We start from the raw sequence: 14,984 nt of genomic DNA, 5'->3' as shown, positions 1-14,984 counted from the left end.
TATCGACTGTTCAAAGAGTTTCTTTGGCTCGAAAAACTGCGACTACAAACACTTAAAAACACCTCAGAATAGGTTATTAATCAAGGACCAAGCAGGTTATGAGGATATTTTTGTGGATTCCCCACTTTCCCACCATCTCTACCATCATTGAACAGCCCCTGCCCTCCTCTCCCTCCCTGTGCGCCCCTGATCCACGACCCCCCAGGGGTGTTGGCGGCAGAGTTGCGGTGGGACGGTGCCAGCTTGGTGCAGCTCCAGCCTCGGCCTCGGCTCGTCCCATGCCCAACCCGGCTCTGCGCTAATATGCTCCCATCCCTCATCCAGACAGTCGGTAAAGCACTGGGGCAAAATATTCTGTCTCCCTGAGCAGCTCCTAATAAATTGTCCTTTCATCGACGCGCAAGACAAATTTTACCTGCTCGCACCCCCTCCTCCTGTTTTCTATCTCCTCCTCTTCCTCCCTTTCCCTACATGCTCCCTCTCTCCCAGTTCTTCTGCTCCCTGTGGTTTTTAGAGAAACTGGCACATTCACTCTGCCTCTCAATAAACTAGAGGGATGCCAGGGGCGCTGCTCTGTCGGCCTTCTGCAGAAAAGAGGTGATGGAAGGGAGGAGAAACAGAGGCGGCAGCTCGGGGATGGAGGGAGGATTCACGAGGTGGAGGCGAAAAAAGAAATCTAAGGGAGAGGGATGTTGTTGTGCACAATTCTCTGCTCCTCTCTTGCCCGTCTCTCTCTCTCCCTGCGCTGCCACAACACACTACTGCTTCCGCTTTGTAATTGCGCAATTAGTGCCACAGCCTGGTTTTCATATATCACAAATGGCTAGCTGCTGCTATTAAAGCAGCCTCAGCGCCTGGCTAGGGGGGCACGGCTAGCAGAGGTGCATTAAGGGCAGCGTTTTGTAAAATGTGAGCCAATTTATCATGATCTGTTTTTCGCTCCCACCCACTGCTAAAACGCCCCTACTCCCTTGTCTTTGAGCCTGACCTTGTGCATGTGTGTGTGTGTGTGTGTGTGTGTGTGTGTGTCAGCATGCGGAGGTTCAATTTGCTCATTGTTACTTGCTTGCATAATTTCAGGCGGCTGGCTCGGCACAGAGCCTCGCACATGCCTGCAGTTGCACACACACACACACACACACACATATCTTGATGTGCACTCTGCAAAGAGACACACACACACCTCCGCAAAAAAAAAAAAACACCGGCCACTGATTGCTTGCGCCGCCACTTTGCTTCCTGCGTCTCTCATTCCACTACTCTCTTCTCTTTTCCTCTCCAAGCAAAATCCACTCATTTATATGCCGAGGCTAAACGGCATTCATTTGTAAGATGGCAAGCAGTATAACACTGGTAATTCCTCCTCACCAATTTCCAGCGCACTTTCCCCTTTAGCTGTCATAAGCAGTGCATTAAGTGAGTGAGGCAAATCCGCTCCCTATTCTGCGCCATCTCTCTCTCTCTCACTCGCCCTCTCCCTCTCTTTTCCATCCTGCCTGCCGTTCTCCATCACCCACTCGTCACCCTCCCTTCTCCATGGTCGCATGTAGCCGCTGTGAAGATTTACAACGCACGCCTATTCACTCAACCATCCTCTCTCTCACTCTCTCTCTCTCTCTCTCTCTCTCTCTCTCTCTCTCTCTCTCCTTCCTTTCATTCTGCCGGGGTGCTGGAAAGCTGAAGATGACACCCCGAGCTCATCAGAACCCTGCTGGCTTTTCACCCTCGAGAGCCGCCCTGAGCACCAAGTTGAGCACGCTGCACTGCAGATACCCCCCCCCCCCCCCCGCCCATTTTCCCCTCCCTGCTGAGTAGCCTGTAGCCCCAGTAGAGAGGCTAAACCAGGGGGGATGAGGATTGGGGTGGGGCTGGGGGAGGCTGGATGAAGGGATTTGAAGGTGGGGTTACAGCTGTGGAAGGGAGCAGAATAAGGGAAGAGATGAAGGAAGGGGGGGGGGGTTTAGTTCGGAGGAAGGAGCGAGGTAATGCAGGAAGAGTCGGGGTTGTGGTGAGGTTGAGGTGTGGGGGTTGGGCCGGGGTTGCGTAAGCAAAACTGCATGAGAATCTGAGTCCGATTCATCATGGATTAGCCTAGCATGTAGCTGAGAATTTATTCTGTTGTTTTCACAGTTCAAGTTCTGGCGTCGCCGTTTGCAATTCACAACTTTTACACTCTCTCCATCTTTTTCTGGGTTTCTGGCGTCTCCCCCCTAAACTAGTCCTGAAGGCCCTTGATTGACGGTGGAACTTGTTCGTCCATCCAGGCCTAAATCCCTTCCTCGAGAATCCATCCTCTTCCTGACAACTCTCGTCTCCGCTTTAACTTAAACCCTAAAAACAGGCCGATGGAATAAACTAATGCAATGTTTTCGCTGTGTTGACAGCTGCTCCATCTTGTCATCTGAACCCACCCGATTGTTGTAATTTCGATGTTATTGTCGGTGCAGGAACACAATTGTAGTGTTGCTGACAGCATAATTAGCAGGTAGTTTAGTATTATTTGCAGATAGCAGGTTTTAAAGTTGTCAAATGAGAGTCTTTTCACCATGCCTTTATGAGTTTCCCACTATATTTAGAAAAAGAAAAGCCCAAACATCAAGAGTAACCAGATCGTTCCGGCTTGATCCGATGGAAACGTGGTGCAATAACAGGCTTAAACACATGCTGACCATTACTCGACCACTGAGCTAGCATTTCTCCCACCTTGGCGTTAATGTGTTTGTTGCTACTTGTCAAACACCCACTTGTTTTGAATTTAACCACAAGAGTCTTGGCACCGCTGCCTCGTAGCAACGGCAATACGGACAAGAGAGCAATCATTGTTTTGTTGTTTAGAGTGCCGCACGAGTTGCTAACTTTTTTTAGAGGACTTGGCAGGGGTCCCTTTTTCCCCATCACTCCCCATTTTGATGATAAGTGGCCAACTACCAGCTTGGAACGAGGTCAACGCAGGCCAATGGACTCCACCATTTTCCCCTCATGCGGGGGGGGGGTGCGAATGAAGCGGCTTTAACAGCTGCTGAATCACACAAAAGTGATTTACAACCTCAAACCTCTCATATACATTCTAAGAAAAGCAAGGAACACACCTCAGAAGGCGACGCGGCAGATAATTGAAATTTATTCCCAATTATGCCCCACAGCAAACAACCCTCCCCTGATATTTTTTTCCTCCTCCACTTCTTCAGTTGATCGCCACACTGCCTTCCTGCGGGAGGACTTCAGCTTCAGCACTGAGGTGGAATAGCTGAGGGAGTTAATGTAGCTTAAACAGGCAAACTAATTGTCCCTGTCTCTGTCATATTTGTCTAGTCGAACACTCCTAAATACCACAGTAATTAATTACCTCACAGCCAGGTATAGGGAGACGGCTTCTAATCTGCATCTCGGCTCTTAGTGTGCTAAGGACGGTGGCCATGTGTGTACATTCAGTTTATGTTGGTGTGCATTTCAAGGCCAGTGTGATAATTTCCCTTATTTTTGACTTGGAGGTCTTTGGAAAATCAGATGCAGCCAAGAAGTGAATCTCTTGATTTCATGATACTTGAAAGCTGAGATATACTTCTATTGGATTGTTTGCAAGTGTAACCCTCAGAGACCACAGCGTTGATTCAGCATAAGATTTCAGAACTTTACAAACATTTGGACAACTGTGCTTGTTCGGAAAAAGAAAGAAGACGACACAGTCTTTTGACCAATGATGTTGAGCAAAACGTGTGACATTGTTGAGTTTATGGGGGATGGTGAGTTTGTTGTTGTTGAGATTTATAAAAACTATGAAATGAAAAAAACTACTTTCATATCCAGACTTTCTGTCCTCAACATGACAAAGAGTCAAAAGGACAGTCAGTTAAGAGAGGCTCTCCCTCATCCAATGCTAGACTCCAAATTGATGAATCATAGTTGTACTTTTAGATACTTGAGCAGGATGTTTTGGACAGAATTGGTGAAAGTACGTTATGACACATGAAGTATTTCAATGATTTCAATGAGGCCGGCTTGAACTCTGATTATTTTAAAATGACGATAAAATTGAAACATCATATTCTAACTTCTATGACCCGAACTTTGCTCATTGTTGTCTCACCTTAGACGTAACAGCAGAGGGGGGTCCTGGGAAATATAGTTCAGCCTAATCTAATCCACTTTTAATTTTGTTTTTCTAATAGAAGAAAGTTTTCAAGAAGGACGATGATGGATTGGATGATTTTTTTTTTTTCTGTCTCTTACGCTGCTGTCAATGCTGCGTCTTCACTGGGTGTCCGAACTAATGGAAATAAATGATTTCCCATCTGCACAGCTGACTGTGTGCGATCTGTTTCAGTGATGCATGCGAGCTCGCACTTTGAATGTGCACACAGGTGCGCTGCGATCGTGCCTACGTGCTGGTCGGGGCTTGTTTGCCAAGATCAGAGGCAGTCGCCCCGGGTGTGTGAAGTGTTCCCATCATGCATCGCTCCATGCATGGGCAGCCCACGCCCACTCATCATCCCCACATTAGCGCTCATCTCTCTCCCGCTATCTCTCCCCTGCACACACACACACACACACACACACACACACATGCACTCTCTCTCTTTTCTTCTTTCCCATTCTGTCTGTGTTTCTCCCTCGCTCTCTGTGATCTCTCTGTTTATGTTTGACCTTTTTGCCGCGCTGCACCGGCTAATGATGGTACAGGGATAGCAGGTGTGCTGCATTAGCCGACTTCTGCCGTGGCGGAACAAATTAGAGGTCCACCAACACCGAAGGCCAACCTTTCACCGCCATTGCTCCCGTTAGATGCGGACACACCCACAGATGCCCACACAACTCGGGCAGATATGCAAACATCCAGGACTGCACTCGCTTCACAAACACATGCACACACTCCGCAGGCTGTCAGATGTGTGCAATTTGAGGAAAATGACACAACCTCGCCACATAATCTTCTCACCTGGAAAAAATGGGAAAAGGAGGACAGGGGAGAGCGTGCAGGCGAGATATATAATCACGCTTTGTTTGAACAGCTAGCTCGGCTTTACAAATACTATACTCTGCTGATTTTGCATAACTAGACGACTCACCCCCCCCTCCAGTCTCCCGCAGGGTTGAGCTGTGTGCTGAATTTGAAGAGATTGAAAGACTAAAAGAAAGATACACAGACAGGGGGGAGATTACGGCCTCTCACATAAACACACGCGCACACAAACACAAACACACACATCCCGACTTGATGATATGCAGAGCGCCGCCTCGTCTCCCACTGCTGTACAACTCGCCGCTCCACTCTTGACTTGGCAGAGTCAAATCCAGGCAGGCATCCCTCGGTAAAAATCAAAGAGGAATATCAGCTTGATTTGGACCCCTGCTGCTGCCGTAGGTTTGCATGAATGCAGATAGAAGTGCGTGTGTAGGGTTTGTTGTTAGGCGACAGCAGGTTAATAGAAGATGTGGAATATTCCCATCTTGATTTGGTGGTCACTGTTAAACAAAGCTGAAGTAATCTACACTTTCAGATTGGCTGTAAAATCCAAACTCTGTCGTGACCATGACTTTTTACTACCGAAAGGGTCGACTATGAATGACACGTATTTCCATAACGTTGCTCCTCAGTTCATCAAAAAGCTGCTTTCAAAGTGACCAAACAAAACCTCTCTTCAGGAGTGAAGATGGTGACATGTTTGTACGGATTGCAAAAAAAGTCTACTGTACATAATATTAAACTGGTAACTGAGTGTATATCCCTGTTATGTATTCACAAATGGGGCACAAGGATTGATATGCAAAGAGGTGATTAAGCGTGTTTACATTCATTTGTTTCAGCGGACTATTATAGTGGAAATCAGGCCTGTGTGCAAGTCTTAACCACAGATTTATGAAACAAACAATGTGTGTACATGGATTTGAAAATCTGATGAATGAATTATCTGTTCGTGCCTCCATTTTTTTTTTTCTCCCCCCATCTCTGATGACAAAGCATGTGCAGCCCCCCTGTCACACAGTGTACGAAATTCATAAAGGTGATTCGTCTGTCCAAATCACATATGTTTACGGATTACTGATAATGGCCAAGTGGAGGCCACATCCTCCAAATTGTACAATCAAGTGAGATGTTAACATCAATTGTAGCCTTCACACACTTGCTGCCCCGGGAGACGTGTAAAAGAGGGACCAGGAAAATTAAACACACGCTTGATGGGAGGGAAAATTGCCCCCCGTTTGCCGTGTCGCAACCGTTTCACCCCAGCAAATGAGCACCTTTAGCTGAGAGGGGAGAAGAGAGCTTCAGATAAAACTGGAAATCTTTTTCCTTATTTCCTTCTCTGTCAACCTCGACAAGAGTGCTATTCTGTTGTCTGTCACCGGGCATGCTCTATTACTGTCATTATGGCTATCGGCCCCTGTGGTTAATGTGTTTGTCTATGTACACAAGCCAGAGGCGGCGTCACTTTGAATGACACCCAATCTACATGGAGTGGGATTGCCTTTTTGGTTTTGAGGGAATTGGGAACATGCCTTCCTCCTCTTAATCAGACATCTTTGATTGATCCGCCCTTCTCCTGCTTCACACCCATCCGCACTTTGGCTGACTGGCACACGGCTTAACACCTCACCGACCTCACTCTCTCCTGGAACAGCTTTAAAGATGCGTCCAATGTGTTCGGTGGACATGGCCCCTGAAAACTCCACACGCCGACTCTTTGCTTTAATGGGCAAATGGGCATCACCAGCTGATCCACAATTTCGGTGGCATGAACTTGTGGGTTGATGCGTCCGCCAAACCCTGAACTGCAGGAACTCACAGGTCGACGTATTCTCCACTCGAGTGTGTCAGTCTGAACTGCAGGACCTGGTGGGCATGAAGACAAACACAAAGTCAGGTTTGAGGGAGGGAGTGAGCAGAGGAAGGGAGGGAGGGCAAATCTCTCCTCTCTGAGATTCACTTTGGATGTTCCAAAGAAGGCAAATCCACTTTTTTCGTAGTGGCAAATTTTGACTTTGCGAAAGAAATTGGGATTAAAAAAACAAAAAAAAACATGACCTGTCTGTCGAGGGCTTCTGGTTGAATCTAGCGAAGTGCCCACACTGTGAGAGGAATAGTCTGTATTTTCTGAGGGAATCCAGTCCCTCAGGACACCTGGGTTTTTTCCAGGCAGATTTGTGTGTGAGTTTGTGTGTTTGGGATATTTTTCATCCTCGCTGGCCTCAGGAAGCGGAGGTCTGGGCTGGGGGATCAGCAGTGAGCCCTGAGGAGACACCTCTATGAGAGCAGTGTTTGGCCACTGGAACGAGTCTCAGACACGCACACTCTGTTCAGCTCCCACTTCGCGTCTGTACACATTCAAACACGCGCAAACACACTATGGACACGTCGATTTACCTCCCGACCGCAACCCAAACACACACGCAGGGAACCACAAACCATATATCACATTACATCACCTCAAATCAGGCCTGAATCCCTCCAGAGAACACACTGTGATCTGTTCTGTGGTGGAAGGTCCAAGTGGGAAGACGAGAGTCCACATGTAACACACACAAACAAACACCTAATTGCTGCTACAATAAACATTTTTCCAGCCTCATTTCCCAGCAGTGAGAGCACATACACCGCTATAAGTCCTGAATATGAATCTGTGGCTCGTAAAGCTCCTACAGCTTAACTCTATCCACTTTAAACATTAGAATTAATTAATAACGATTCTGGACGACAGCCAATAACCAATTGCTTCGCTCCAGAGTAAAGAATGTCTGTGATTTATCAGCCAACAGATGCTCCAGCAAATCAACCCCATCTTTACTTTGGCAAGAATCATGCAAAGAGCTGTGATTGCCAAGTGAAACACACAAAACATTCAGGAACATATAGGCGGGATCTTCAGTGGTCAGAAGTGCAAAGTAAAGGCAAAGAGTTTTTACTGATGCTGAAATTAAAGAGAGCTAATCGTCTTCGTCTTTGTTTCGCTGGCTTTCAATCGGCAGAAATATTTCTATTTTTTCACCGATATTTGTTCCAGCGTATACAGCAGCTACAGCCTCTGTGTGTGGAGGGGAAATATTGGAACCTTCATGATGCTGGAGGAAAGACTGACCAACAACATAACTTAGTTGTTTTTGAGCGGATGGGTTCAGATGTTTATAGAATTCAAAAAGACAAAGTGTTTGTGACGCCTGCATCATCGATGTATTTGAGTTCTGGACTTTAGGCTGGTCCAAGAACTGGAGATTGAGATAAACGTGTATTTGGTACCATCTGTCATGGTGGTTGTCTGGGTTTTGTTATCTTGTTTTATTTTAGTTTTTATTCTTTCCCTGATGTTTCTTTGCGTTGATTGTTTCCCTTGTGTGTTTTAATGTTTCCTCGTCTCGTGTTTACTTAAGTCTTTAGTGTGTTTCCCTGTGTCCTCCATGTTTCCTGTAAGTTTATTTCCTGTGTTATTTGTGTTTGTAGGTTCCTAGTTTGGTGTTTCCTGTTTTATTTTGTAGTATCTGGCTCAGTGTTCTGCTCTTGTGTTCTTTGCTCTCTGTTTCCCTCCTGTCTTGATGACCCTGATTCTCCTCACCTGTCTGACTCGTCTCACCTGTGTCTTTTTAGTCTCTGTGTTCCTTCCCTCGTGTTCTCACTTAATTGTTTGTAGTTTGTGTTTTGGTAACCTGTCATCTTGTACCCTGTCTCCTCGGATCATTTGGATTTTCACTGATCCTCATTTTGGTTTTTTGAACAGTAAGTTTGTTGTCTTGGTCTTTTAGTTTAAATAAATCCTTCCTGTTTGTTGCTGCACTTGGATCCTCTTCCCCTGTTTTCTGCCCGAGCCGTGACACCATCAACAAAATAAGACTGATTTGGTTTGACCCTTCTTTACTGTTCTAGCTCTGATTATTGAGAACAGGCAGACATTAACATCAGCTGCTCATGATGACCATTAAATGTTCTGAAGTTTTTCCATTTGCTTCACTTGGCACAAACATGTTCTGCACAGGTATCTTTTTACTCGTTCGATCATCTTGTACCCCTGATTGTTATGAAATTCTAAATGCAGTCTCTTGAGTCCTCTCGGCATTAATGCAAAGTATGTGATTGAATTAAAATAATTACGACGAAGGTGTCAAAGAATCACAATTACACTCCCAGATATGAGCTGTTTACATGCTGCAGTGGGCTAAAGCTGTTCACTTTAGAAATTAAAGTGCGGCTTGATTGATCTCCTGCTACTCCTACTACCTCAACAGGCCAACACTATTCCACACAGAGTCAAATATTGATATTGCACAATTGATATTAATGAAAACATATGGAATGCAGCTGCAGCAGCCGCACATTCTTCCACCGCTGATGCACACGAGGCGAAATGAGCCAAAGCCGGGCGAGCGCTGAAATTAAATGCTATGATTTGTTTGCGGTGCAATGCATTACCGCCTGATTGTGTGTTTGCTCATGTGTGCTGCAGACGCGGCTAATGAGGCATTACTGGCGAGGGAAACCCAATCGATCGCATGCTGTCGCCGGACAATGCTGATCAATTGTGCTGTATTGACTGCATTTCCCCCTCATTAGCTTCTATGAGGTGTGTGTGTAGTTGTGTGTGTGTGTGTGTGTGTGTGTGGGGGGGGGGGGGGGGTGTTTTGGGTAAACACACTCAGGTGGCAGTGCAGGCCTGTGCCATGTCTCTGCTGTGCTTTGTAGGCTGGTAGCAGGCATGGGGGCACTGATTACTCTTATTAACACGGAGGGTGTCAGGCACAGGTCCAAATGGCAGCACGGCGACTGTTAGCTTACTCACACACACCCATGCACACATACACATACACACACACACACACATATCCGCAGAGCCCGATCGAGTCAAGAGCCTGAGCCAAGAGTCCCAGCTGAACCCTGCAGCTAGGCCCCGATGTGTTGCCATGAGCTCAGGAGGAGATCTTTGTAGCGAGCTGTCAGAGATTTAATGACTAATATGTTGCTGCGTTGCTCTCTGAAGCTGTTGTTTCTGATTCCGGTCCAAATAAAGCAGAAAAAGCACCTGTTTGTCCCAAATCTCTCTCGGGATATTTTCGTCTACAGCTTGAAAGTGTGAGTTTCTCATTTTTATATCAAAGCAGAGCTATGCCCCCCCCCCTCCCTCCATCCCGTCCTGCAGCTGACCAGTGTAAAACCATCTCATGAAACCATTTAGGGGCTTTTTGGTCCACGTCCAAGATCCACAAAGTGCTTTCAACTCTGTGAATTCACAATGTGCCACTTAGCCTGGCAGACTTGGAGCCAGGGTTCAAACATTCACACAGTTCATTGTGTTGATTTCTTTATTATTTCTTGTTATCTGGAAGGATTGAAGAGTGCATCGTTTCGTCCTTCCTGATATTTTGATATTTCCTCAAACTTTTGCTGTATAATTTAAACAATCACGCTGCAGACTTTTCCTTTGTTTTATCAGTGTTTAGGAGGTGAGAGTGTAACATGCCCTCATTTTGTTGTGTCTCTGCCTCCCACCACCACCACCATTTGGACTCTGTCAATGAGATTATGATTAACTGTGGTCCACAACTTCTTCCTCCCCAACTTGTTTTAGCCCTTCTTGGAAATAAAATACATCCTTGATACTTTTCTCAAGTCTCCAGCTCATTAGCGTTGTAAAACACAGCAGTTAGAATTTCAAACAGAGTGCCCACAGACTCAACTTTTCAGGAGCTCAATCAATAAGATATTAGCACTAAGAGAAATGACACACATATTTCCAGTGTTCTTACCTTATTATTTTTCCATTGCAGGTTTTGGTGCAAAGCTCAGTTTACGCCATGTTGACCAAAGTGCAAGTCCGCAAGAGCTGCTGCCACAAAGTCGCATCAAGGTAACAGACACATACACGCATCTTAAATAAGCTGTTAGCTAAAATGAGCTACTTATTGTGCTTGTACATGTTTTCAATTCAGCTCAATCGTGAATGCAAATATTTCTCATTTTCGCTTTCTTTTTTCGTCGGTGTTGTCGTGATCACCTGATATTTTAGTGCAGCTATTCAGACATCGATTTTAATCACACTTGACACTTTCACGTCCTCATGAGTGTGGGACTTAAACTTGTTCTGGAAATGAATGAAACTTTCCCTGTCCATATCAAGATGTCAAAAAATGGTACTTTTATGGTTGTATTTCTTTTGACTAAAACTTGGAAGCTGGCGGGTCAAATCCTACCAATGGAAGCATGCATTGTAGCTTCAGACAGCTCTGGAGCTCAAGGATAAATAATGGAAAAACTGGTTTCATGTGAGTGTCTACAGTTTTACTGCAGGGTGGAAGTACGGTTCATTCTCTACAGCTAGTAAGTGCTAAAACATGTGGGATAATAATTGTTGTTGAAAGTAGAATCTTTGTAGTTTGAGGAGGCTTAGAGAGTGTTTTGTGCTTCATCACAGAGAAACAAGGGGCAAAGGAGCAGAACATCGCAGTTGTTGAGAAATGTTGAAGTTTCTTCAAAAGGAGAATCTCGCAGCGGGAAGCGAGTATGAAGAAGGGCGCTTCTTGGAATCAAGCACGCATGACTCAGCAAACGTTTGTCAAATAAGTAAGCGCTGGAGGAAAACAATGTGTGTTAAGGTGTTCGGTGCTGCCTCCTCCATGTCGGTTCCACAGAGTCTGTATCAGGAGAGCCCAGCTCCCTGACTGGAAGATGATTGGCTTCCACAGAACTTATTAAACATAATTGCAAACTAATTAGTACAGCGATGGCTTGGCACCTCCGTCTAGTGCCAGACACTCGATGTGGGTTTACAACATGCATTTAAATTTTACACTAATTACCAATCCCTGATTAATTCATGGCTGGGGTGTGCTTTATAATAGTTATTAATAGGGCTGTATAGATTAGATTAAGAATTAATTTCCAAATAAAAACCTGGCATTACATGCATGGGGAAAGCCATGTGTTGCAGGGCGACCTCAGCACACTGATGTATGTGGTTGTGTCACAATGCATTGGCGAGACACTTTGATTTAACAATCAGTGTTCGCTTTGGTACGCCAGCAATTTGTATGGAATCACTTGATCTAATGAGGGCTAGCTTCAAACTCGCTCGTTGTACGAGCGTTTGAGTGTAGACAGCAAACGCTTACGCCGACAAATAAAGATCGGAAAATCCAGCTCGATCATTGCACTCCTTTCAGAAGACACACCTGGCCCCACTGTAAGATATACCCATCTTTGTTTTCATGTAAGACGCATGGAGAAACTGCTGCGATCGACTGAGCTGCAGAGGTAGGGAGGTAATGGATCCATTTTTATTTACTGTATATAGCATCCAATTGGTTTAACTGGATGGTTAAATCGGCCCCCAGCCTTCGCCCAGAAGATTGGGACTGCAGTTCCTCTCAAAACTATTTTAGATGTTTGTCTAATTGTTACAACCATACGTCAGGGTTTATGCACTCATATTGGAAGTAATCACTTTGTTTCTCTTCATGACACTCAATCAGCCGTACCTCAGGTGCCATTTGGAACAAAAGCTTAGCTTGTTAGCTTAAATTAGCTTTTAGAACCTTCTTTTGACGACCTAGTGATGAAGCATGTTAGACCTGTGAGGTTCTGCATCTTGCTCCTGGGAGTTTAAACCTGGCCCTTGTCCTTGTACTTTCTGCCAACAGCTAATGGTCACAGCATGGACCTCACAATTCTCCCCTAATTTCCGCTAATTGAACGGTCGTTAGCATCCTCAGGCCTTGGCACTAGAGAATGTGTGTGCGTTTGTGTGAGTATGGATATGCATCTCACTACACGTCTGCCTCCACATGCTCATGTATTTGAGTGTATTTGCTCTACATCAAATGGCCTGGCACCGTTTTGAGGGCGTGCAGGGCACCGGTGGCACAGGAAGATCATTAATTCGCCCTGCCTCTCTGCACGGCTTATTTTGATGTTTTTGTAATGAGCGCCTGCCAGGGAGGGTAAACAGCGAGAGTCGTCGCGGCCCCTTTGATGTCAAATGATGTGAGAGGCGATGAGGGTAGAAGAGCTGTGCAGGAGCAGGTCTGAGAAAGGAGTGGATGCTGAGAGGCCCGCAAGGAGCGGCGAAGATGAGGAGAAATCGCTCCTGGGTGGAGTGGCTGCTGGTGATTTCCTGTCACACACACACACACACACACACACACACACACACACACACACACACACAGAGGAAGGTGTGAAGTTGGGTGTATGTGCACTCGTCATGGCTCATGAGTATAAGTGCGTGTCTGTGTGAGCTCTGGCTTCACGCCTGTGCAAACTGAAGGAGCCCCTAGATATGTCAAATCTCTTGGATTTCAAATGAGCCGGCATCAAGTGTTACTTTTAATTGTAAAAAGCAGCTATTGGAGGTGGGTGCTTTTAATCATGAAATCGTGTTACTCACAAGAATCAGGTTTTCATACAACTGCAGACTTTAGACTTTGAGTTTCATCCAACAGAAGTCACAAAACTAAGAAACGTAGGCTTCACCTGAATTTCTATCAAAAGACTTGAAACTTGAAATCGGAAATATTTGATTATTCCTAAAGCAGAAATACTCAAGTGTTGACTCTTAATTTGTCTTTTACATTAAAGATTTGTTTCTTATGCGATGTAGTTCTGACGTTATTTCTCCAGGACAATGAACCAAACAATCGTAGGGCTTTATCCAACAGATTGCTTCTTTATACAAAACACTGCTAACTGTTTAAAAGACATAAAGGTGCAATATCCAATTCCCCTGATTGGAAACTATTGTAAAAGGCATGTGAACTGCATTGTTGGTAGTTGGACAGACGCTTTTAAAAAGTGTTTCCTCATACGTTCAATGCACTCAGGAACGAGTTTTCTCAGAGTTTCCCCTCAAACATGAACGTGGCGGCAGGATCGTGTCTCTAAATATGTGCGACACTTTGTTTGCTTTACATGAGGAGGGTTAGCACAAGCGTTTCTGCGTTAATGTAGCTCCAAGAACAGTCAGTGTAAAGACTTCATGGACCGTCGCCTGCAGGATTTGTACCAGTGGGCTGGCAGGAAAAGGGCTGAAGTAACCAGTTAGCTAACATGCTTACAAAATGATATGTTGAGAGGTGCTCTATGCTCAAACAATAGTTTTTTACATCATCAAATCTCATAGAAAAGATGTTGGCTGGTAAATATCGCATTATGCACTTCCACACTCTTCAAGTAAACAGCTTGGGGGTTCACATGAATAATTCCCTGGAGTGGAAAATATGTCCTTGTAATTTTTTATACCTTTCTGCATCCGTCTTGAATCGGAGCTTAATTTGAGGTCATCAGAGGGTTAAGTGCGCTCGTGTTGCATTTCTTCTTCAAGTCTCCCAACAAAACCACCACATGTCTTTTTTTTAAAACCATTCCACTTCTGATTCTCTTTTCGTCCACCTCTCCAGCGTTTCTACTCAGTCCTCTTGTATCTTTTCATCTCCCTCGCTTTTTTACTCCGACCACAATTAGACCCCTCCCCCTCTGTTTACCGGTGCGGTGTGCTGAGGCCCCAGCCGAGGGTGACATCTTGACAGTTTCCTGTTATACCGCAAACAAAAGGAGCTTTTTGAATGATGAGCTGTTATTATGTAAATGTCCTCTGACTGATACTGTCTCAGCGCGGCAGAGTCCCGGCGTCCAGCAGACTGCGGCGGCGGCGGTGATAGTGATCATTTTCGTGATTGCGGGGACCTCGGAGAGTGGCGGAGAGGGGAGTGTTGACCCATGGGTTACACTGGATGAGTAGGTCTGTTTACTGCACAGTGAGTGACCCCAATAAGGAAAATATAGCTTTGTGCCCGTCTGTGGTAGTAATACAGTGACTTTGAGCGGTGTGTTTGAGACACACTCGTGCTGAAGGTGAAGAAGTTTCTCCTTGTTTGTTTCACGAGATCGACATTCTCACACACAGTTTTTACACCCGCTAATTGTACAATTTGTTCCTTCCTTCTTGCCTCTGAACGATCTGTCTTGTAGCCTATTAATAAACAAACCCTGATGATGTCATTGGACTGCA

At 45.4% G+C, this 14,984-nt stretch overlaps 1 long non-coding RNA gene across 1 annotated transcript in view; it reads left to right on the top strand.

Annotated features, from left to right (window-relative positions):
• Positions 1 to 14,984, top strand: part of LOC306818751 — a 56,717-nt gene that overhangs the window by 5,947 nt on the left and 35,786 nt on the right. Inside the window, exon 3 of the long non-coding RNA XR_013778360.1 lies at positions 10,750 to 10,829. This is a non-coding gene — a long non-coding RNA (uncharacterized lncRNA). The remainder of the gene's footprint in view (positions 1 to 10,749; positions 10,830 to 14,984) is intronic.

This window comes from Symphodus melops (assembly GCF_947650265.1).
Source record: "Symphodus melops genome assembly, chromosome: 23".
In the NCBI taxonomy this organism is placed as follows: domain Eukaryota; kingdom Metazoa; phylum Chordata; class Actinopteri; order Labriformes; family Labridae; genus Symphodus; species Symphodus melops.
The sequence above is the reverse complement of the archived record's forward strand: the minus strand, read 5'-3'. Positions and strand labels throughout refer to the sequence as shown.